At 38.1% G+C, this 24,146-nt stretch overlaps 1 long non-coding RNA gene across 4 annotated transcripts in view; it reads left to right on the forward strand.

The window, feature by feature from the left end:
* LOC103789138 (uncharacterized) overlaps positions 1–24,146 on the forward strand; it is a 278,802-nt gene that overhangs the window by 164,539 nt on the left and 90,117 nt on the right. For all 4 annotated transcript variants that reach the window (XR_013529546.1, XR_013529545.1, XR_013529544.1 and 1 more), the window contains exon 6: positions 351–417. This is a non-coding gene — a long non-coding RNA (uncharacterized LOC103789138). The remainder of the gene's footprint in view (positions 1–350; positions 418–24,146) is intronic.

Below are 24,146 nucleotides of genomic sequence, written 5' to 3' on the forward strand. Positions count from 1 at the left end.
TGAGTGTGGCTATTTAATTTTGAGGGGAAGTTTGGATAATGCACCAGATATGTCAACCATAAATATAAATACTTTGAAAATATATGTATAAAGGAAAGTAATTTTAAAATTCCTGTAATTTCACCACCTAAAGATAACTGCCAGTAATAACTGAATATATTTCATTCCAATTTCAACATAGGCATAAATACTCTGAATATTTTTCACTAATTTTGTATAAAACTAATTCCATATATGTTTCTACATCACTAAATATTTACTAAAATACTGTTATTTATTCACTATAAAATAGTTATCAAATGAATGCATCATCATTTATTTAATCTCCTTTTAAAAATTTTACAATATAGGGAGGAAGAGGGAAGATGGTGCTGTAGGACCAACTCAGGATTGCAGCTCCCAGTGAATCTGCAGAGGGTGAGTGCATGCCACATTTCTATATGGATCTTTATTGTCCATAGACTATGAGATTCCCAGGTGCAAGAGCCCCATGGGCTGCCACTGCAGCTGTTTGGGCTGGCGCAGCTGTTTGGGCCGAGGCTGCAGAGCAGCGACACTCCGTACAAAATACACTGGTTTGGTTGCCCTGTTAAACTGGCAATTGGAGATTTCAGAAGGCAGATTAGCACATTGATCTGATTGAACGGGACTTAAACAGAAAGCCAGGCCAGGAGATTCCCGGGCAGCAACGTGGTTTGAGCCAGCGCAGTGTGTCGCAGCACAGGAAATCACACAGATCCCGGTGCCCTTTCAGCAGGTGACTGGAACACCTGTGAGAGAGTCAGTCGTTCAACTTAAAAAAAAAAAAAGGGCTCAGAGGCAGGGAGCCAGGTGATCAGGCTCAGCAGGTCCCACCCCCACAAAAACAAACAAAACAGCAATTGGAAACGCTCGGGGTTGAGAGTTTCACAGCAAGCATAGCTGAACCCAGGACAATGCAGCTTGGTGGGGGAGGGGCGTCCGCCACTACCGAGGCACGCAACCCCTATGGAGGTACTCAGCCATTGCTGATGCTGCCTGCCGTTGTCGAGGCAACCCGCCATAACAGAGAGAGTCCACCACTACAGAGGTGGGCCACCATCGCCACTGCAGTTCTAACCACACCCATATAAACAGGACTACAGGGAATTACACACGGCAGCAGGGCAGAGCCCACGGCAGCAGGGCGGAGCCCACAGCAACAGGGCGGAGCCCATGGCAGCTCATCATAGCCACTACAGGCAGGCAGTGACTAGACTGCCTCCTCGCTGGGCAGGAAAGTGCAACAGATACTCATAAATAAAGCCCTAACTCCCCGGGACAGAGAACCTGAGGGAAAAAAAAGGGGGGGTTTATGAGTTCCGCTGCAGCAGACTTAAACGTACCTTCCTAGCAGCCCTGAATAAACAATGGAGCTCACAGCTCAGCACTTGAGCTCCTATAAAGTACAGACTGTCTCCTCAAGCAGCTCCCTGAGCCCCGTGTATCCAAAGAGTCACCTCACAAAGGACTGATCAGACTGACATTTGGTGGGCATCATTCAGGGACAAAGATAGCAGAAGAAGAATCTGGTAGCAACCCTCACAGTTCTGCAGCTGCTACAGGAGTTCCCCAGGCAAGCAGGGCCTGTAGTGGACCTTGGCAGTCCTACAGCAGTGGGGCCAGACTGTTAGAAGGAATACTAAGAAACAGAAATACTTGATCATCAACAATCTGGACGTCCACTCAGAGACCCAATCAGAAAATCAGCAACCACTCAGAATATAGGTGGATAAATCCACAAAGATGGGAAGAAACCAGCGCAAAAAGGAGAAAAACACCTGAAATCAGAACACCTCGCCTCCTACAAAGGACCAAAACTCCTCACCAGCAAGGGCACAAAGCTGGACAGAGAATGAGTGTGATGACATGATGGAATCAGACTTCAGAAGGTGGGTAATGAGAAACTTCCGGGAGCTAAAAGAACATGTTCTAAATCCATGCAAAGAAACTAAGAACCTTGAAATAAGATTTGAAAAAAGATTTGAGGAAATGATAACAAGAATGGACAACTTAGAGAGGAATATGAGTGAATTGAAGGAGCTGAAAAACACAACACGAGAACTTCATGAGGTATGCACAAGTTTCAACAGCTGAATTGACCAGCAGAAGAAAGGATGTCAGAAGTTGAAGATCAACTCAGTGAAATAAAACAAGAAGCCAAGATTAGAGAAAAAAGCACAAAAAGGAATTAACAAAATCTCCAAGAAATGTGGGACTATGTGAAGAGACCTAATCTATGTTTGATAGGTGTACCTAAGTGTGACGAAGACAATGAATCCAAGCTGGAAAATACTCTTCAGGATATTATTCTGGAAAATTTCCCCAACCTAGCAAGGCAGGCCAATATTCAAGTCCAGGAAATACAGAGAACACCACAAAGATATTCCACAAGAAGAGCAACCCCAAGGCACCTAATCTTCAGATTCACCAGGGTAGAAATGAAGGAGAAAATGCTAAGGGCAGCCAGAGAGAAAGGCTGGGTCACCCACAAAGGGAAGCCCATCAGACTCATAGCCGATCTCTTGGCAGAAACCCTACAAGCCAGAAGAGAGTGAGGCCAATATTCAACATCCTTAAAGAAAAGAACTTTCAACCCAGAATTTCATATCCAGCCAAACTGAGCTTCACAAGTGAAGTAAACATGAAATCCTTTGCAAACAAGCAAGTACTCAGAGATTTTGGCACCACCAGGCCTGCTTTACAAGAGCTCCTGAAAGGGCACTACACATAGAAAGGAACAACCAGTACCAGCCATTCCAAAACATATCAAATGCTAAAGAGCATCAACAAGATGAAGAATCTGCATAAACTAACACAAAAAAACAGCCAGCTGACATCAAAATGGCAGTATCAAATTCACACATAAATATATTAACCCTAAATGTAAATGGGCTAAATGCACCAATCAAAAGACACAGACTGGCAAATTGGATAAAAAGCCAAAACCCATCGGGGTGCTATATCCAGGAAACCCATCTCACATGCAAGGATACACAAAGGCTCAAAATAAAGGGATGGAGGAAGATTTACCAAGCAAATGGAGAGCAAACAAAAAGCAGGACTTGCAATTCTCGTCTCTGATAAAATAGACTTTAAAGCAACAAAGATCAAAAGAGACAAAAAAGGACATTACATAATGGTCAAAGGATTGATACAACAAGAAGAGCTAATGATCCTAAATATATATGGACCCAATACAGGAGCACCCAGACATATAAGGCAAGTTCTTAATGACTTACAAAGAGACTTAGACTCCCACACAATAATAGTGGGAGACTTTAACACTCCACTGTCAATATTAGACAGATCAACCAGACAGAAAATCAACAAGGATATCCAGGGCTTGAACTCAGACCAGGAACAAGCAAACCTGATAGACATTTACAGAACTCTCCACCCCAAATCCACAGAATATACATTCTTCTCAGCACCACATCACACCTACTCTAAAATTGACCACATAATTGGAAGTAAAGCACTCCTCAGCAAATGCAAAACAACTGACATAATAACAAACAGTCTCTCAGACCATAGTGCAATCAAGTTAGAACTCAGAATTCAGAAACTAACTCAGAACCACACAGCTTCATGGAAACTGAAAACTGGCTCTTGAATGTTGACTGGATAAACAATGAAATGAAGGCGGAAATAAAGAAGTTCTTCGAAACCAGTGAGAATGAAGACACAACATGCCAGAATCTCTGGGACACATTTAAAGCAGTCTCTAGAGGAAAGTATATAACAATAAGTGCCGACATGAGAATCAAGGAGACATCCAAAATTGACACCCTATCTTCAAAATTGAAAGAGCTAGAGGAGCAAGATCAAAAAAACTCAAAACCCAGCAGCAGACAAGAAATAACTAAGATCAGAGCTGAACTGAAGGAGATTGAGACACGAAAAACCCTTCCAAAAATCAATAAATCCAAGACCTGGTTTTTTGAAAAGATCAACAAAATAGGCAGACCACTAGCCAGACTGATAAAAAAGAAAAGAGAGAATAACCAAATAGATGCAATAAAAAATGATAAAGGGGAAATCACCACAGATTCCACAGAAATTCAAACCATCATTAGAGAATATTACAAACAACTCTATGCACATAAATTAGTAAACCTGGAAGAAATGGATAAATTCCTGGACACTTGTGTCCTCCCAAGCCTAAACCAGGAGGAAGCCGAAACTATGAATAGACCAATAACAAGGTCAGAAGTCGAGGCAGCAATTAAGAGCCTACCACACAAAAAAAGCCCAGGTCCAGATGGGTTCACAGCCGAATTCTACCAGACACACAAAAAGGAGCTGGTACCATTCCTTCAGAAACTCTTCCAAATAATCCAAAAAGAGCGAATCCTTCCCAAATCATTTTATGAGACCAACATCATCCTGATACCAAAACCCGGCAGAGACTCCACCAGAAAAGAAAACTTCAGGCCAGTATCCATGATGAACATAGATGCAAAAATCTTCAATAAATACTGGCAAGCCAATTGCAACAGCACATCAAAAAGCTTATCCATTGTGATCAAGTAGGCTTCATCCCGGGGATGTAAGGCTGGTTCAACATACGCAAGTCTATAAACATAATTCACCACATAAACACAACCAAAAACAAAAACCACATGATAATCTCAATTGACGCAGAGAAGGCCTTTGACAAAATTCAACAGTGCTTTATGCTAAAAACCCTCAATAAACTCGGTATCGATGGAATGTATCTCAAAATAATAAAAGCTATTTACGACAAACCAACAGCCAATATCATACTGAATGGACGAAAGCTGGAAGCATTCCCTTTGAAATCTGGCACTAGACAAGGATGCCCTCTTTCACCACTCCTATTTAATATAGTACCGGAAGTTCTAGCCAGAGCAATCAGGCAAGAAAAAGAAATAAAGGGTATTCAAATAGGAAAGGAGGAAGCCAAATTGTCTCTATTTGCAGACGACATGATAGTATATCTAGAAGACCCCATTGACTCAGCCCAAAAACTCCTGAAACTGATAAGCAATTTCAGCAAAGTCTCAGGATATAAAATCAATATGTAAAAAATCACAAGCATTCCTATGCACCAATAACAGATTTAAAGAGAGCCAAGTCAAGAATGAACTGCCATTCACAATTGCTACAAAGAGAATAAAATACCTAGGAACACAACTTACAAGGAACATAAGGGACCGCTTCAAGGAAAACTACAAACCACCGCTCAACAAATTAAGTGAGGACACAAACAGATGGAGAAACACTCCATGTTCATGGTTAGGAAGAATCAATATCATGAAAATGGCCATACTGCCCAAAGTAATTTACAGACTCAATGCTATCCCCATCAAACTACCATTGACTTTCTTCACAGAACTGGAAAAATCCACCTTGAACTTCATATGGAACCAAAAGAGAGCTCGCATAGCCAAGTCAATTCTAAGCAAAAAGAACACAGCAGGAGGCATCACACTACCGGACTTCAAACTATACTACAAGGCTACAGTAATCAAAACAGCATGGTACTAGTACCAAAATAGAGATATAGACCAATGGAGCAAAAAAGAGGCATCAGAGGCAACACATCATATGTAGAACCATAGAATCTTTGATAAACCTGACAAAAACAAGCAATGGGGAAAGGACTCCCTGTTTAATAAATGGTGTTGGGAAACCTGACTAGCCATGTGCAGAAAGCAGAAACTGGACCCCTTCCTGATACCTTACACTAAAATTAACTCCAAATGGATTAAAGACTTAAACATAAGACCTGGCACCATAAAAACCCTAGAAGAAAATCTAGGCAAAACCACTCAGGACATAGGAGTAGGCAAGGACTTCATGAACAAAACACCAAAAGCATTGGCAACAAAAGCCAAAATAAAAAAATGGGACCTAATCAAACTCCACAGCTTTTGCACGGCAAAAGAAACAGTCACTAGAGTGAATCAGCAACCAACAGAATGGGAAAAAATTTTTGCAGTTTACCCACCTGACAAAGGGCTGATATCCAGAATTTACAAAGAACTCAAAACAGGTTACAGGAAAAAAACAAACAAGCCCATTCAAAAGTGGGCAAAGGATATGAACAGACACTTTACAAAAGAAGACATATATGAGGCCAACAATCATATCAAAAAATGCTCTTCATCACTGGTCATTAGAGAGATGCAAATCAAATCCACATTGAGATACCATCTCATGTCAGTTAGAATGGCAATCATTAAAAAATCTGGAGACAACAGATGCTGGAGAGGATGTGGAGAAATAGGAACACTTTTACACTGCTGGTGGGAGTGTAAATTAGTTCAACCATTGTGGAAGACAGTGTGGCGAGTCCTCAAGGACCTAGAAAAAGAAATTCCATTTGACCCAGCAATCCCATTACTGGGTATATAACCAAAGGACTATAAATCAGTCTACCATAAGGACATATGCACACGAATGTTCATTGCAGCACTGTTTACAATAGCAAAGACCTGGAACGAACCCAAATGCCCATCAATGATATACTGGACTGGGAAAATATGGCACATATACACCATGGAATATTATGCAGCATTCAAAAATGATGAGTTTGTGTCCTTTGTAGGGACATGGATGAATCTGGAGAACATCATTCTCAGCAAACTGATACAATAACAGAAAATGAAATACCACACATTCTCACTCATAGGCGGGTGATGAATAATGAGAACACATGGACACAGGGAGGGGAGCACTACACACTGGGTTCTATTGGGGGGAATAGGGGAGGGACAGCAGTCGGGGGAGCTGAGGAGGGATAGCATGGGGAGAAATGCCAAATGTGGGTGAAGGGGAGGAAGGCAGTAAAACACACTGCCACATGTGTACATATACAACTATCTTGCATGTTCTGCACATGTACCCCAAAACCTAAAATGCAATAAAACAATAATAAAAAAATTTACAATATATATTTTTTCATTTTTAAACCAATGTATACTGACCATCTTTTTACACATACATGATTTCTTTAGGATACATTTCTCCAGCTGGAATTTGCTGGGTCAAAGAGGATGAACTTTTTAAAAAGTTACAAATACTACAGTTTTACGGAAATAGTTATGCTAATTTAAACTCATACATCCTGTGTACGAAGTATCTCTTTCTTTATACCCTATGAACACCAGGTATTATGCCTCTCTCTTTGTTTTTCATTTCTAGTATTATACTGTATTATATTTCATTAATTATTCATCTGCAATTTATAAGGGAAGATTGCTGCCATCAGTTTCATTGACCTGCCCCTGCCTCCGCCATGGATAAATATAATTTAGCCTCTTTTAAAGTTTCACAGAGAATACAGAGATAAGTCTCACGGAGTTCTATAAAAGAGAATCTTCTATGCTAGTTTTGAAGCCTCAGTATGTGTATGGATCTGAACATTGATTATTTCTGGTCTAGCTAAAGATTAAGAGTTTGCTAAGTGAATAGAGCTTCTTTGTTATGAACAATTATTCTGTGTAATAACATGCACTTAAATTATATTTTACTCTAAAGAAAGGTGCGTAGAGGGTAATTTTGGTTGGTTTGGTTGGTTGGTTGGTAAGAGAGGAATATCCATAATTTCTCTAGAACATTCTTTTATCCAAACTGCTGGAGTGCTGATGACTGACTAATGCATGAATAAAGTCAGTACTCTATGTTGAAAGTCTTTTTGAGACATAAAACGGCTTTTCTCGTAAGATGGAAGGCTGAGAGTTTCTTCTCTTTTCCTTAATTTCTTTGTTGTTGTAATTCATTATTTTTCTTGGATCATATCTCTGAGGGAAGATGTGGCTGTTTAAGTAATTGCTTACTCCTGCACACTCCTCCAGGTTCAAGGGCAGAACAATTCAATTGCACACTGTTTAATCCTTTGCTTCCAAATAAGCAATTTTCCCATCAGTATCCTCCTTTCTTCTGGTCTTTGCCACAAGGATTTTTCCACACCAGAATCAGTCTCTGGATTCTTCTCTATCCGAGCTCATTTGGTTTTTATTAAAACCAGAGATCTTTTGAAAATATTTGAATAAGCACCTTTGATCCTTTCATATTTTTCAAGGATTTCTTAGTTTCTTCCCAACACTCAGCTGCCAGATTTCTGGGTGCAGCCAGTCCTACACAAAGACATTGGAATCTGATAGTATCATCTGAATACCCAGGGAAAGGCCTTTTTGGGGACCCTCAGGAGCATGGATGGCTAGGTACCACACTGGTTCTGTCCTTCATTTCTTTGGAGATGAGTCAAGGAAGGCAGGACTTTCAGACACATGCTCCTTTCATCCTGCAGATAAAGTTTTCTCACAGAAACAGTGAGCCTTAATAAAAATACAAGCAACTTCAGGATGCCTGTTTTCCCTCAGTTCATGCTCTTTCAAGATCTTTCTTTCTTACTAGGCCAACTCTTCTTAATGTAATTGTAATTTTCTGACTGAACACCCTGAGGCTGCAAGGCCTTTCTACCTGTACAAAAGCATTATCAAGCTTTCTGGGTGTAAGAGTGAAGATTTAGATCTACACTAACATGCATGTGGAGATTTATTTTTTCTGATTCTCATTCCAAGGAGTTTAATCTTTTTATTATTATTATTTTTTTTTGAGACGGAGCTTCGCTCTTGTTACCCAGGCTGGAGTGCAACGGCGTGATCTCAGCTCACCGCAACCTCTGCCTCCTGGGTTCAGGCAATTCTCCTGCCTCAGCCTCCTGAGTAGCTGGGATTACAGGCACGCACCACCGTGCCCAGCTAATTTTTTGTATATTTAGTAGAGACAGGGTTTCACCATGTTGACTGGGATGGTCTCGATCTCTTGACCTCGTGATTCACCCGCCTCGGCCTCCCAAAGTGCTGGGATTACAAGTGTGAGCCACCTCGCCCAGCCCTATTATTATTATTTTATTATTATTATACTTTAAGTTCTTGGGTACATGTGCAAAATGTGCAGGATTATTACATAGGTATACAGATGCCATGGTGGTTGCTGCATCCATCACCCTGTCATCTACATTAGATATTTCTCCTAATGCTCTCCCTCCCCTAGCCCCCCACCTCCCAACAGGCCCAGGTACCTGTTGTTCCCCTCCCTGTGTCCATATGTTCTCATTGTTCAACACCCACTTATGAGTGAGAACATGTGGTGTTTGGTTTTCTGTTCTTGTGTCAGTTTGCTAAGAATGATGGTTTTCAGCTTTATCCATGTCCCTGAAAAAAACATGAACTCATCCTTTTTATAGCTGCATAGTATTCCATGGTGTCCATGTGCCACATTTTCTTTATCCAGTCTATCATTGATGGGCATTTGGGTGGGTTCCAAATCTTTGCTATTGTGAACAGTGCCACAGTAAACATAAGTATGCTTGTGTCTTTATAATAGAATGATTTATAATCCTTTGGGTATATACCCAGTAATGGGATTGCTGGGTCAAATGGTATTTCTATTTCTAGATCCTTGAGGAATTACCACACTGTCTATATATTGTTGGACTAATTTATACTCCCACCAACAGTGTAAAATGTTCCTATTTCTCCACATCCTCTTCAGCATCTGTTATTTAAAATCTTATGTGAGGTATGGCCATGCATTAGGGGAGGGAGCTAAGCCTCAGGTCTTCTGGGACCAACTTTGCTTTCACTTGCATTGTATCTTTGAAGATACAATTAAATACACTTTGGAATTTTAGTTTCCTCATCTATAAAATGAAGGAGTTAAAGTTATTGGAAAGTTTCATCTCTCTTCAAGGATGAATTATGACTTTACTCAGAAGGGGCTAGTACCTTTAATTTGGAAGAAAAAGTCTAATGCAAAATTAAGCTTGGTAACATTGTTTTGGTGGCAAGGCATAGGTTTTCAAGGTTGAGCAGTTACAGGAGAGAGAGCCGTGTTACAGTGAGTGTCATGACCACCAGCACACCTTGGCTGTCCCTCCTGCTCAGTGATCTTGATAAGCCACCTCACTGTTTTCAGCTATAGATTGTTAATATAAACAAACAAACTAAACTAAAAAACAAAAATACAAAGCAAAACAAAAAAATTACAGGAATAATAACCGTGTCTCCTTTATCATTGAGAACATAAAAGAGAAGTCATGAAGTGCTTTGTCTACTTAGCAGCCAGCACAAAGCTCATCCTTACTCATTACTGTTAATATTACTAGGGCCCCGCTAGAGCTAAAAGTTTATCAAGTATGTCATTTGAACTCTCATTATTTAATTTGATCACTTTCTTAACTGCTTTTTTAGGGATACATTTCAATGCCTTTCTCTTTGCAAGTTTGTTTTTAATATATATATATTGTGTGTGTGTGTGTGTGTGTGTGTGTGTGTGTGTGTACATCAAGACATACACATAGATATTCAATATAGTTCAGTAGATACAATATCTATAAACTTCAAAAGCTAAAGTACTTTTCTATCTTATTTATCAAATATTTTTACTAAGTATTTCCAATGGAGTTTTTTAAGAATTCAAATCAGTTGAGAGAAACCTCTTACAAAATGTTTGTTTTTGTTGTAGGGCACTTGGGTTGCTTTACAAAGTAGCTCTTCAAAAGCACAAAAATTTTAAAAGCTGATTTCAAATAGCAAACAGAAAATGTATGTACTACATGCTGAAGTAATTTCTAAAAATTTAATATCAGCTTTGTCATAAAATTTTGGAGTTTAATTACTCTGTTAAATTACTCATTTAATTAATAAATGTAGTTGTACAATTTGACCACTATAGTTTCCATATGTATTGGTTGACTATCACAGCTTATTTGGATATAATTATGAAGTATATATGACCATATCCAATTCTAAGTTCATCTCTGCTCTATGAACTTCTGATTGTATTAAGAGCATTGTTTCACCAAAATTTGTGCTGTTTTATCATTGCAAAAACTATAATTTTATCTTTAATGTTAAATGTTTTAATTGAATTTACTATGGCATTCATAATAATGTCAGATGTTTTGCACTGTAAGGAGAATGAATTTCCAAAGACTGACTTTGATTCCATCAATTTGATGAAAAAATTGCATAGATTGGAATGAACAGATTTTTCACTTGAGGTATTTTGATGGCACTGACATAACTGTCAAGCCAGGAGCAGTGGCACATGCCTGTAGTATCAGCTACTTCAGCGACTAAGGCAGGAGAATCTTTTGAGCCCAGTAATTGGAATCCAGTCTGGGCAACATAGAGAAAAACTGTCTCTAAAAAAAGAAATACAAAAACAAAACTGTCCTTATTTAACTCTTAATTTCTTCTGCTCATTGAACCATTTACTAACAGCTATTGCTTTACTTTTAATTCATTTACAAACAAACAAACAAACAAACAAAAAACCCAGGGAGTGAAAAATGACTGAAAATAATTTAAAATAGCGATTTGATCTAAATGAAAAGTCATATCTCACAGAAGGCTGTGAAGGGTGCCTTCTATAGTTACAAATGGGACACAGTCTTTACAAACCAGTTATTTTTGCAATAATGTCTGGTGTGTCTCCAACAGATTTGTATCTTCTGGTTTTTATGTGGTCAGTATATCACCATAACCCATGATGAATGGTAAATGCCAACAAATATTTTATATACGTTATATGCTTATTATTAACTTTCTTGAGAAAACAAAATTTGCTTCTTATTTTTCAACTCAATACACTGTACTAGGCCATTCTTGCATTGCTATTATATAGTATAAATAAATATCTGAGACTGAGCAATTTATAAGAAAAGGGGTTTAATTGGCTCACATTTCTGCAGACTGTACAGGAAACATGACACCAGCATCTACTTTTGGGGAGGCCTCAGGTAGCATTTACTCATGGTGGAAGGTGAAAGGGAGCAGGCACTTCATCTGGCAAAAACAGGAGCAAGAAAGAGAGACGAGAGGTATCACACACTTAAATGACCAGATCTCCTGAGAACTCAGAAAACTCACTTATCACCAACGGGCTAAACCACGCATGATGGATATGTCCCCATGATCCAAACACCTCCCACCAGGGGATTACAATTCAACATGAGATTTGGATGGGGACATATTAAGTTGGTACAAAAGTAATTGCAGTCTTTGCCATTACTTTCAAGGGCAAGAATCGCAATTACTTTTGCATCAACCTAAATGTGGTCAAACCGTATCACAGACATCTACTTTTTTTCTTTTACCTTATTGTTGCTAGAGGTATGCATGGAAAAATAAAAAAGCTTTGTCAAAAAATAAGTACATAAATGACAAAAAATACAAAAACTTTTTAAACTGTTCTCTTTTTGCTCCATAGGTAGGATGACTCTGTCTTTATTTCCTCCACTTATCTCACATGTACCTGAAATATAATTTATTATATTTCTCATTCACAGTCTCCTGGTTGACTGCAAATTGGTAAATTCATGTATCTTGCAGGCCTTGTCACTGATCACAGTATAACTGATTGGTATACCAAGTGGCCAGCTGTGATAGATTATCAAATACATCTCCCAGAACTACCTGAAACTGGAAAGAGTTTGCTGTTCCTAGCAACTTATATCCGAGCACACTTTGTTTTATCAGCAAGCTCTTTTTGAAGAAGAAATATTAATGATTAGGAAAGGGGCAGGGAAAGAGGGATGAATTATCACTGGTGATATTTTAGATTCGGCCATTATGAGGGTAAGAATGCTGTGAACTGCATGCATGTCGCAAATGCTACTTGATGAGACCATGGCAGAAGTGGAAGAGGAAAGGGGAGGCCTACCCAACTATTTACAGGTTATTCTAAAACAACAATTACACTAAAATTTCACCATACAATGAAAATCTGAGATAGATACTAAAATAGACAGGAAACCAGGGCAACACTTATAAACTAGTATTGTCAGGGACTTATGATCACACCACATGGAGTCCTTTAAAAACTCTCTGATTTGTTCTCTATGGTTCAAGAAGAGTTATGACTTATAGAAATGGTCACTGAGAGATGAATTTTAAATATCTATCATGAAGGCTCTGAAAATGGCACAGCAGTGGAAATATCACCACTGGAAATATTAAATCTGAACATGGTTGTTATGGAGAGAATGACAAGGACCTTTCTAAAGGTTTCATGATTTTAGATCAATATTTTGTTATAAGCAGATCTTATAAGATGTAGAATCCTAGCCCTGAGAATGTTGGAATGATTTCAGCAAACGTAAAAAAGAAAACAGAAAAAATCTCTTCCTGGGTTTATACAGTCTTCCAAAGACTTTTAATGGGTTTATAGTTATTGAAAGAATTTGATAATCCTTAGAGTAACCACAGAAAAGAATAGACTATCGACTGAAAGGGATCTTAAGATGTCACCAAATCCAGGGTTTATTGTCAGATGCAATGCTTGGCACATAACTGATGCAAAAGAATCTTTTGGAACAATTAAGGTTTCTGAATCTCATCTATATAATGGGAATTGTAATATTTGCTGAATTCTAGACAGACCAATAATGTCCAACAGCTACTAATGGAGAGAAAAGGAAGGCAGCTGCTTATCTTCGTATGAGATAATATAGAAGCTGTGTAATTAGGTGAAAGATGAGTAGCTGTAAAATAAGAGCCATTTTGTATACTATGTTTAGAGATTTCTGGTACTGTTGTTTGTATTCAACTTGTGATATATTACTTCAATTAATCTCAGTTTGTTTGAAAGATAAACATTGTAACATGGTCCTCTCAGTGTATGACTACATTCATATTTCTTGGCAGAAAACCTTTTATGTAAACCTTATAGGGCAATGGGTAAATGGTAGATGGTTTTAACCTGAATACTCCAATCCTTATTTTCTTTCACAACTCTTTTTGTCTACCTATGAAGGTCTAGGCAATGAGTAGTAGAATAGAATTATTTCTTTTTCAAACTGAAATTACCTGTTCAGTTAAAACTGCAGCTGGTGAAATATACGGCATTACTGCTACAATAAATTAAGCCATAGTCCATTGAAAAACAGGTTCTAAGTTTCAATCACAGCTCTGCATTTACTAGCTTTGTCACTTTAGACAATTTGTGTAAATTCTTTCAGACCTGTTTCTCCATTTATAACATGGGAAAAATAATGATTTGCAGGGTTGTTAAAGATTAAGTGAGATAAATTATATACAGTGTTTAGCAAGTCTGAAAATACTCCATACTACTGTTTCCCTCCAACTACAAGTTCTAAAAGAGCTGGGGAAATGTGCTCTGCAGAGCAGAATTCAATTTCATCAATATGTTTAGAGTCCGTTCTGTGCCCCAAGCACTGCTACAGACATGGTGAAAAAGAAAAGAGAATCTTAAAAATAAATATAAATGGATTCTTGCCCTCCAGATAAAGAACAGTGAATAGCCTGTAATGGTTTCTAAGTACATACATGTGGAAATAGATGAGACTGGAGTGTCCCAAGTAGGAGGCCATGGAGCTGAAACTCTTCCCTGTACACAGGGGATAGGGGTAAATGTCAGCAATGCCATCTCTGAAAAAAAAAAAAAATGGTAAAAGAACAGCCAGTTAGTCCTCAAGTAACACTCTTACAGAGCAAAATTACAGGTTGAGAGTTAAAATCACTTGTTTCAATTCCAGAAGTCATGTCCCAGAATGATTTGCAGACTTCCACCACAGAGCCTCAGTGCAGGATGTAGCTAACAAGTAGTGAAGGGAGAACATCGTACAGCAGGTAACTGAGCAGGAACAAGGCAGCCCAGTGGGCCAAACACAGGATTAGTTTCACACTCCTGAGCTATCGTGGCTTGGCTGTCATATTGCTGGGGGACATGCAGGAAGCTGCTTCATTTCCACATTTCACCATCTGTGCTATAGGGTTGTAATTTTACTGAACACACAGGGAGCTCAGTGGCTTAATACACTGCTTTTAAGTTAAGGTTTTGGAGAAAATTTGCTATTTTCAGAAACAAGAGAACAAAATGTATTCATATTTTTAATGTACACTTGATTCTATTGGCAGATTCTGTACTTGTGTATTTACCTATTCACTAAAACTTATTTGTAACTGCCAAATCAGTATCTGTTGTTCTTTTGTGGTCATTCACAGACCCACACAGGCAAATGTTTGGGTCTCCTGACTCACAGGTTCTCACCTGAAGTGGAACAAGGTGATGTTCTGTGTATTCTTTCCGTGGTCTATTTAATGCCTTTTTTTTTTTTTTGGCATTTTTGTGCTTTGCTGGTGATTTTGCTATTTGGAATGGCCTCCAATTATGGTGCTAATGTACTATGTAGTGATCCAAAGCATAATGTACCTTGCAGAGAAAGTGTCCCTGTTATATGAGCTCCATCCAGTCACGAATTACAGTGCTTTTGGCTATGATTTCAATGTTAATAAACCAACAACATATATTAAGGTATTTTAAAATAAAAGCATACGTAAAAAAAGGTTATTTCTTGATCGATAAAAAATGTTGTGCTCAGAGGCTTGCGAGAACCAAACTCTGTATTTCCCCTAGCAGCAACAGTTCAGTATTTGCTACTAATTTAGTGTTTGAGGCTTTTAGTCACCTAGTTTGGCCTAAGTGTTAACCAAATCTCTTTTGCCTTAGTTTAAGATAATTGACTTCTACTTTGTCCTTAGAATATGGAGAAAAATATAACAAAGAACAAAGCTTTGTTCTTCCTGCCAATAATAAGAGTCAGCTGTAGTTATTATTGATTATCTTAAATGTTTTCTTTAGACAAATCACCTTTAGGGATGAAGGAGAGTTTATCAATCATTTCATCCCACCCCATAATTTTTCATTAGAGAAAATGAGGTGTCAAGATGTGACTAGATCTCAGGCCTTAAGAATCAGGCAGAGCCCTCAAGTCTGTCTTTATATGATTAGGCTACACTGGCTTTCCTGGGTAGACATGGGGAAAGTGACTGCTTTAGAAGGTGTGGTTTCATGGGGTTAGATAAAAGAGTGATTTCCTACTCGGCTCATGCTTCACACTTCATGTCCAGCAGTGCCTATTTTTCTGGTGATTTTTACACGCTGGAATGCATATCTCATATACATGTGTTTGAAGAAACAAATGCTCTTGCTCCATGTTTGTGTGTGACATTGTACTATAGCAAAAGACCCATATCAGGGAAATAGAATCAACATTTGTAGAAAGCTTTTTTTTTTCCTTTTAAATCACTACTATTAGTCTAGACATGTTATTTATACAATTAATTCAACAAAACTTTGTTGTTTGTTGTGTTTTTCTTCATATTCTAAGGACAAAGTAGAAATCAGTCACCTTAAACTAAGGCAAAAGAGATTTGGTTAACACTTGGGCCAAACTAGGTAAGAGAAAGATGAGTCATGGGGAGAAAATGATTATACCTAGAGATGTTGAGGAAGCATTAAGGTGACTGTGTGCACTGAATTATGTCATTAAATTCAACAAGCATCTGTGGATCTACTAAGTGCTTTGTATTCTAGTATTAATCTTTTTAGGCCTATATTATGGTAATATTATTATAATCAAATTCATTCTGATTGCCAATCAATTTGGGTATGATAAGATAATAAATAGACATTATTTATCCAAAATCATAACCTATGTATTGTCTCTAATCTTTTTCTCGATATCATCCTTTTTTCCCCCAATATATGCTTGGAAACATCATTCTTGGAAACACAAAAAGCCAATAAACCAAATGCAGTAGCTTCTAGTATAGAAAGTCGGTGTCTAAGAATGAGAATCTAGAGTGCAGGTCTTTGGGTGAGATCTAGAAGCCAGATCAACCTGATCTGTTCCTTGACATGTGAGCATTTCTTTCGATAACCCCAAGATAATCATTAGGTAGTGTGGTTGTAAGTAGAAGACAAAGAATAGCTCGATTTTTAGGTACACTGAAAAAGTTTAGGGTAAATTTAAGCTGAGGCCTGCATTGTTTTATCACTGAGTTTTCTTCTATAATTTGTATAAATTGTTCAGGTATAATTTGTCAAACAGCACTAACAACCAATTGCCATTGGTACTTCTTTGTCAACAGATTTTAATCTTCTAAGAAAGAAAAAGGAGGGAATTAACATTGACCACTTACCATGAACCTTACGCTGCTCTGGACTGTTCTATATGTTACATTATTTAATTATCATAGCAAACAGTTGAGATGGGTGCTTTTATTCCAATTTTATAAGTAAAGAAACAGAAGCAAAGAGATTACATAACTTTTCTTAGATCACTAAGTAATGGAAACAACTTTCATATTCAAGGATACCTTGATCCAAAAGCCATCCCTCTTTATGGAATCACACAGCCTCCCTCTTGTTTGTATGCTTTCTGTATAATAGTTGGAGAGTCCAGGCATTGTTTCTCACTGTGTGATCCACAGACCTTATGTGTCAGCATCATCTGGGATACTTACTTATTAATGATGCAAATTCCTGGACTCCATCCCTGAAATAGGATCAGAATTTCAATGGGTAAGGTTCCAGAATCTGCTTTGTTAACAGGCTTCCCAAGTACTCCCTATGCACTCTGACGTTTGAGAGACAATGATCTGCTTACTCATACACTTCAAAGAGGATAGAATAATAGAGAATATTGCAAAGCTAGCATCAAAGATATTGATGTTTGTAGCAGGTGCTATCAGTGCCCTATATATATCCCTAGGCCTTAACCATGTCATTCAGGCAGCCAGCTTCAGGTATCAGTATCTTATGCCTTCTTGGGCTTTTCTTCCAAGCCTTGGATAAAGCTCTTTTTGTATACATGGTAGACAAGCAGATTCAGAGAAATAACGAGTGTACCCTCTGCAGGTGGTAGAGGGTACAGTAACCAATGGCTGGTAGGAGCTGATGTATAAATCCTCTAGCTTTCTGATTACTTGGGTGGAGGAGTCTGAGCCTTGTTTTTTACAATGTTTTCCAAAGATTCGCCTGTGAGATTAAGATTCTGTTACTCACAGTGGTCACTATCTTAATATCTCACCTTGCATTTGCTGCCTTCTCTTCTCTGTCTCACGCTTATACTTTCCTGTCAAGTTTTCCAGTTTGACCCTTATATAGTGCTTGCATTTGAATCTTTGTCTCTCAGTCTGCTTCTGGAGAAACCCCAAACAAGAAAATAATTAGCTAAAAACTCCAATTGTAGCATCTTCTCCTGTGTGTTGGGGTGCCATATTTCTTTCCTCCTTCGTTTACTGAGACAGCTGCCAACTTCTGGACTAATTTCAATCATCTATGCAGGGGTTGGTTTAGAAAACACATACCAAGTGCTGTGTTTTCTAAATCAGCTCTCTGACCTCTTCTCAGCCCATCACATGCATCCATCTTTCATAATAAAATGCAAAGAGTATAAGATTATGAAATCAGTTGACATTGAGTTCAAATACTGACCTTTCTGTTTACTAGCTTTGTCACCTTCTCAAGTTTCTAAGCATCTCTGGGCTTCCATGTTCTCATATATAAAATAAGAATACAATCTACCTCAGATATTCATTGAGAGGATTAAGTAAGAGAACATATATGAGGTGCCTAAACCCTAACAATTTATCAGTCAAGGTGTGTTTGTTTGCTCCCTTCCTTCTTCTGGTCTCATAAATTTTCTGAAGACTCTGTGATCACTCTATTTCCTGGTAATCTATTTCTCCTTTATCTGAACTTGATGGCTTTTATTGCTCATGCCATTCATGTGGATCTTCCTGAAAAATTGACTAACAATACCTAGCAGTAGCTAGTATCTAATGTCCTCCCTAAAACTAGATTGTAGGTCCCTGGAATGCAAGTTTGTCTTAAATTTATTTATATTCCTTTGGCCTTCTATATAAAGGATATTTCATAAATTCTTTTGTTAATTTGTTGATGTATCAGTGATTGCTAGCAACGTCTAACTTAATTATCTATATTGATCTCTACACACTTCAATCTTTATAGCTGGCACCAGCTACAGGCAGTTATAAACTCCTATGGGCCTGGCAGGGGGAACGTAAAACAAACATCCCATTCTCCCAGTGAGGGCTGAAATTTCCAGAAAGTTCAGGACATGAGTGGTGTGCAGGTTGGCAAGACATGTTTTTGCAGGACTTCTTGTCAGACATGAGAGCCATGGAAGAACTGAGTTCTGGCTGGAACCCTTCTTCAAATGGATATAGTGTTTTGGAGGAGGCAAGGAGTTAGACAACATGGTATTCTCTGTACAAAAATTGTAACTTGGCTTCTCTCACCCCTACACTAGAATCTGGTCAGTGAATAATTAATTATTATTTACCTGCTTCCACTTATCATACCCAATCTGTACATTCTATTACTGGTATTTACTACTATATTCTGGAAGGCATCCATAAAGCTCCCTTTTATGTTGTTTTGTAAAAAACATGTGACACCTTATTCTTTTATGGTTAGAGTTCTTTCTGCTTCCCCTAATAAATTATATTTGCAAAATAATTTCCATGACTTCTATTTAAATTTCAAATGCTATTTCTTTCTTTTACAAAGTCTGGTCCATGTGCAACTTTCCAACTTTGCTTTATATTCCATAATTTCTGGAGACATAACCAAACCACAAGTCTCCTTTGAATACAGTAGAGACAATCAAGTATTTAAATTATCATCAGTAATAATTATTACCAGTATGATGAAAAGATCTCTTTGATCCTGCCTCCTTTAGTGTCTCCACTTAAAACTCAAGAGACTTTTTAAAATGGTACCTCTTTTCCCCATTGTTCCCTTCTTCAGGCCTTAAATATTTTTTCTTCTTGGAACTGTGATCCTATTGCCTGACATTCAAGTTAAACTTGGAGGAAAGATCATAATTTATAGAGGAAAAAAGCTTAATGACCCATGTACCCTTAACCACATTCATTTCCTTTTAAAGCTTATACTGAGATAGGTAAAAGTATCCCTCAGTAATAAGGACAACATATATTCCTGGTCCCCAGCATCAGAATCTTCCTGTCACAGAGCCACTACATGTGCTGTATCTGATGGCTTCTGAAGTAGGTTGAACAAGGAAAAGTAAGTGGACTTCCCAAGGGTTCAACAAAATTGTCCATAGGCCACTCAGAAGTAACAAAGGATATCATCCTGCTTAAACAAAATCCAGGGAGCTTTTAGTGGGGGCGGAGGGACCATAGATTTAACACTGAGCACAACCACAAAGGTTGAGTAATACGAATAGTAGAGTTCTGAAGGAGTTAAGCCTGGTTTCAATATCACACTCTGGTCTTACAGTCCAGCAAAGCACAGTAAGTTGAGGTTCAGGAAAATGAACTACAATCTGGGGAACATATGAAGAATGATCAGGGAGTGATTTATAATACTCTTCTGACAATGAGGAAAGTGTTGGGTGAAGAGCAATATACAGGGGGAATCTATCTTGTCCTATTGTGGTCTGTATTTTTTTTACCTTTCAGCATTTAGATGCCAAACCCAGGTGTCAAGTACAATGACACTGAGGTCTGTTTTCAGATGGAAGGTGAGAAGAGTATGAGAACTGAAAAACTACCTGTCAGGTATTATGTGGATTACCTAGGTGACAAAATTATCTGTACACTAAACCCTGGCGACACTGGATTTACCCATGTAATAAACCTGCACACGTACCACATGAACCTAAATGTAGGAAAGAAAACAAAAAAAACACTTTTATTTATAAATATTGCTGATTACTTTGCCTAGAATAAACCTGTTGAAGTGGCATTTGGGGTTAAAGGGTATGACATACTTTCTTTTTTTTATTGCATTTTAGGTTTTGGGGTACATGTGAAGAGCATGCAAGATAGTTGCATAGGTACTCATGTGGCAGTGTGATTTGCTGCCTTCCTCCCTTCACCTATATCTGGCATTTCTCCCCATGCTCTCTCTCCCCAACTCCCCACCCCCCACTGTCTCTCCCCTATTCCCCCCAACAGACCCCAGTGTGTAATGCTCCCCTCCCTGTGTCCATGTGTTTGCATTGTTGAACACCCACCTATGAGTGAGAACATGCAGTATTTCATTTTCTGTTCTTGTGTCAGTTTGCTGAGAATGATGGTCTCCAGGTTCATCCATGTTCTTACAAAGGACACAAACTCATCATTTTTGATGGCTGCATAATATTCCATGGTGTATATGTGCCACATTTTTCCTGTCCAGTCTATCATCGATGGGCATTTGGGTTGGTTCCAGGTCTTTGCTATTGTAAACAGTGCTGCAATGAACATTCGTGTGCATGTGTCCTTATAGTAGAACGATTTATAATCCTTCGGATATATACCCAGTAATGGGATTGCTCAGTCAAATGGAATTTCTTTTTCTAGGTCCTTGAGGAATCACCACACTGTCTTCCACAATGGTTGAACTAATTTACACTCCCACCAGCAGTGTAAAAGTGTTCCTATTTCTCCACATCCTCTCCAGCATCTGTTGTCTCCAGATTTTTTAATGATCATCATTCTAACTGGCGTGAGATCGTATCTCAATGTAGTTTTGATTTGCATTTCTCTAATGACCAGTGATGATGATCATTTTTTCATATGTTTGTTGGCCTCATGTATGTTTTCTTTTGTAAAGTGTCTGTTCATATCCTTTGCCCACTTTTGAATGGGCTTGTTTGTCTCTGTCTTGTAAATCTGTGTTAGTTCTTGGTACATTCTGGATATCAGCCCTTTGTCAGATGGGTAAACTGCAAAATTTTTTCCCCATTCTTTTGGTTGCCGATCCACTCTAGTGACTGTTTCTTTTGCCGTGCAGAAGCTGTGGAGTTTCATTAGGTCCCATTTGTCTATTTTGGCTTTTGTTGCCAATGCTTTTGGTGTTTTGGTCATGAAGTCCTTGCCTACTCCTATGCCCTGAATGATTTTGCCTAGGTAAACTTATATGAACATATGTGTATATGTTTTTTATCACTAAAAGATTTTTTTAAAAGGTTGTATCAGTTCATATTCCTACTTGCAGCATATGAAAATGCTCACTTTCCAAGAGAAGAACATTTAAAAACCAAATAAACAATAAATAGAAAGAATTCAATGCAAACAATATAAAAGTTTTAAAGGTAATCAGATAGTTTTCTTTTTATATCACACATTTGAATGCATGGTGAGAACACTGAAGGAAGGAAGGCTAAACAGACATCTTTTACACATATCAAATTTTGGACAAATTCTTGAGGGGAAAAAAATAAACAGCATGTTGGAGGGTTTGCTCCTGAAGAAAGCTCCTGAAATGGCACAAGAGATGATATGTGATTCTATGCATGCCATCACGTAGCCCTCTTCCCCCCTTTACCCACTGAAAATGACAGTACTTGGACTGCTTACAAGTCTGGATATATGGGAATGATGTTCCCCACATGGCCAAAGGGAAATGGCTCAGACATGTGCATTCCTGAGGCCAGCTGAGTAGTGTGGTCTTGGTGAATTCCTGTATGTTTGAATCAAGGTAGTCATGGGGTTGGTGCTGCATAAGGTTAATTTGGAATTGCTTTTCTTCAGGTTTAATATGCACAGTAGCTTTTAGGAGGGGAAAAAAAAGGTTTCCAGGCACATTGGCCATCTTTCTATGCTTGTTTATTATATAATCTTTATTCAAATAATACTTCTTCATATTATTGAAAGCTAGTTGTATTTTTCAGTATTTAAAAAAAATTAAACATAAAGAATACAAAAATCTCTCACATATTCATCACCTAATGATAGGGTATCATTGTTTATGGCATTTACCTCCAGTTTTTTTTCTCTTTTATGTTCTTGTGTTTCTTTTGCAGAAAATCAAACTGCATACATGTTTTATGCCTTGCTTTTTTACAAAATACAATATTGTAACATTTTCATGTCATAAAACAGTCTTTAAAAACTTATTTAAGGGCTGTCTAATATTTACTTGTATTAATATGTGCTAAATTATTTAGAATGCTCTCACTGTTGAACGTTAAATCTGCTTCCATTATTTTATTAATCTGAGTAACACAGCGATGAACATCTAGCAGAAATCTTTGCTGTGTTTCTGATGTTTTCCCTAAGGTATATATTTCTAGACATATGTATTTTTTATTTCTGAGAATAACAAATGATGGCTAACACTGGTACCAAAAAGCTTATTTTTCTCTTATTTCCTTTGCTTTCTGCTTGCGAGTTTTGGACTATCTGTTCTTTACAGATTCTATTTTCTTTACAGTTTTGTTTAGCCATTTGTTTTAAAATAATAGGCTCGATGTCAGTGACATTTCAGCTTCTCTAATAGCAGACTGTTACACCATACTGCTCTTATCCTGACTGGTCATTATCTCAAACTCTGACACGCATTTTCCAAATATAAAACTTCCCCATGGATGTGGGCTCCTTTCAGGACAGCCATCTCTCTGATCCTCAAGTTTCACCCAGCTACCTTGTGGCATCCTGCTTGGAAGGTGAGGCTGCTTCCTGGAATGCGGGTCTTTCTCTCTCAGATCTTGTATTTGATCCCAGCTTGGTGCACCTGCTTGTAATGGAAAACCAAAGGTGTGGGTCCCCAGAGCCCCCATGACTGCGCTGCCTTCTAATCCTGCCCAGCATGAGACTCACACCTGCATCACATTTTCTTAGAAACTGCAAAGAAAAACACCCTAAATCATATTCAGTGATAGGACAAACCATGGAATTGGTTTAAATTTATGAGTTATTACTCTTGAAAATGAAACCAAAGGAAATCAGGCTACTGTACACTGTAAGCCCATGTGAAAGTTGTGAGTCTTACAGAAGTTAAGTTGAAGTTTGGTGTTAAGAGATGGAGTTTCTATTTCATTTGAGTGACTCTATGAAATCAGTTTTATCTTCTTGAACCTCTTTCTGTCCAATGGAAAACAGAAATTAATATTACCTACTCCCTCACTATTACAATGTAACTTGTGAAAACATACAAATTCATATTCAGTGTTTTGCATATCTCAGAGGCAAGGGAGTTAAAAGATGACCATTATCCCTAGAAATTACAACTCAGATAATCTGGGTTGCATTTGGCACTACTTCCTAAATATATGATGAATTATTGTTGGCATAGAAACTTCTTGATGACATGAGGCCTGTTTAAAAGTACCATCTCCTTTACAGCTCGCTATGTCCAACTAAAATATATCAAACACTTCCTGCTGCTCAGTGTTCAGATAATTGGACTTCCTTCCATGTTCTTCAGTTTCCATGTGAGCTTTAGTTCCCCTTCTAGGACTACACAACATCATATCTCATTATTATTATTAGGGTCCTAAACATGGATTATTCATTCCAATA

Source organism: Callithrix jacchus, chromosome 18 (assembly GCF_049354715.1).
Source record: "Callithrix jacchus isolate 240 chromosome 18, calJac240_pri, whole genome shotgun sequence".
Classification (NCBI taxonomy): domain Eukaryota; kingdom Metazoa; phylum Chordata; class Mammalia; order Primates; family Cebidae; genus Callithrix; species Callithrix jacchus.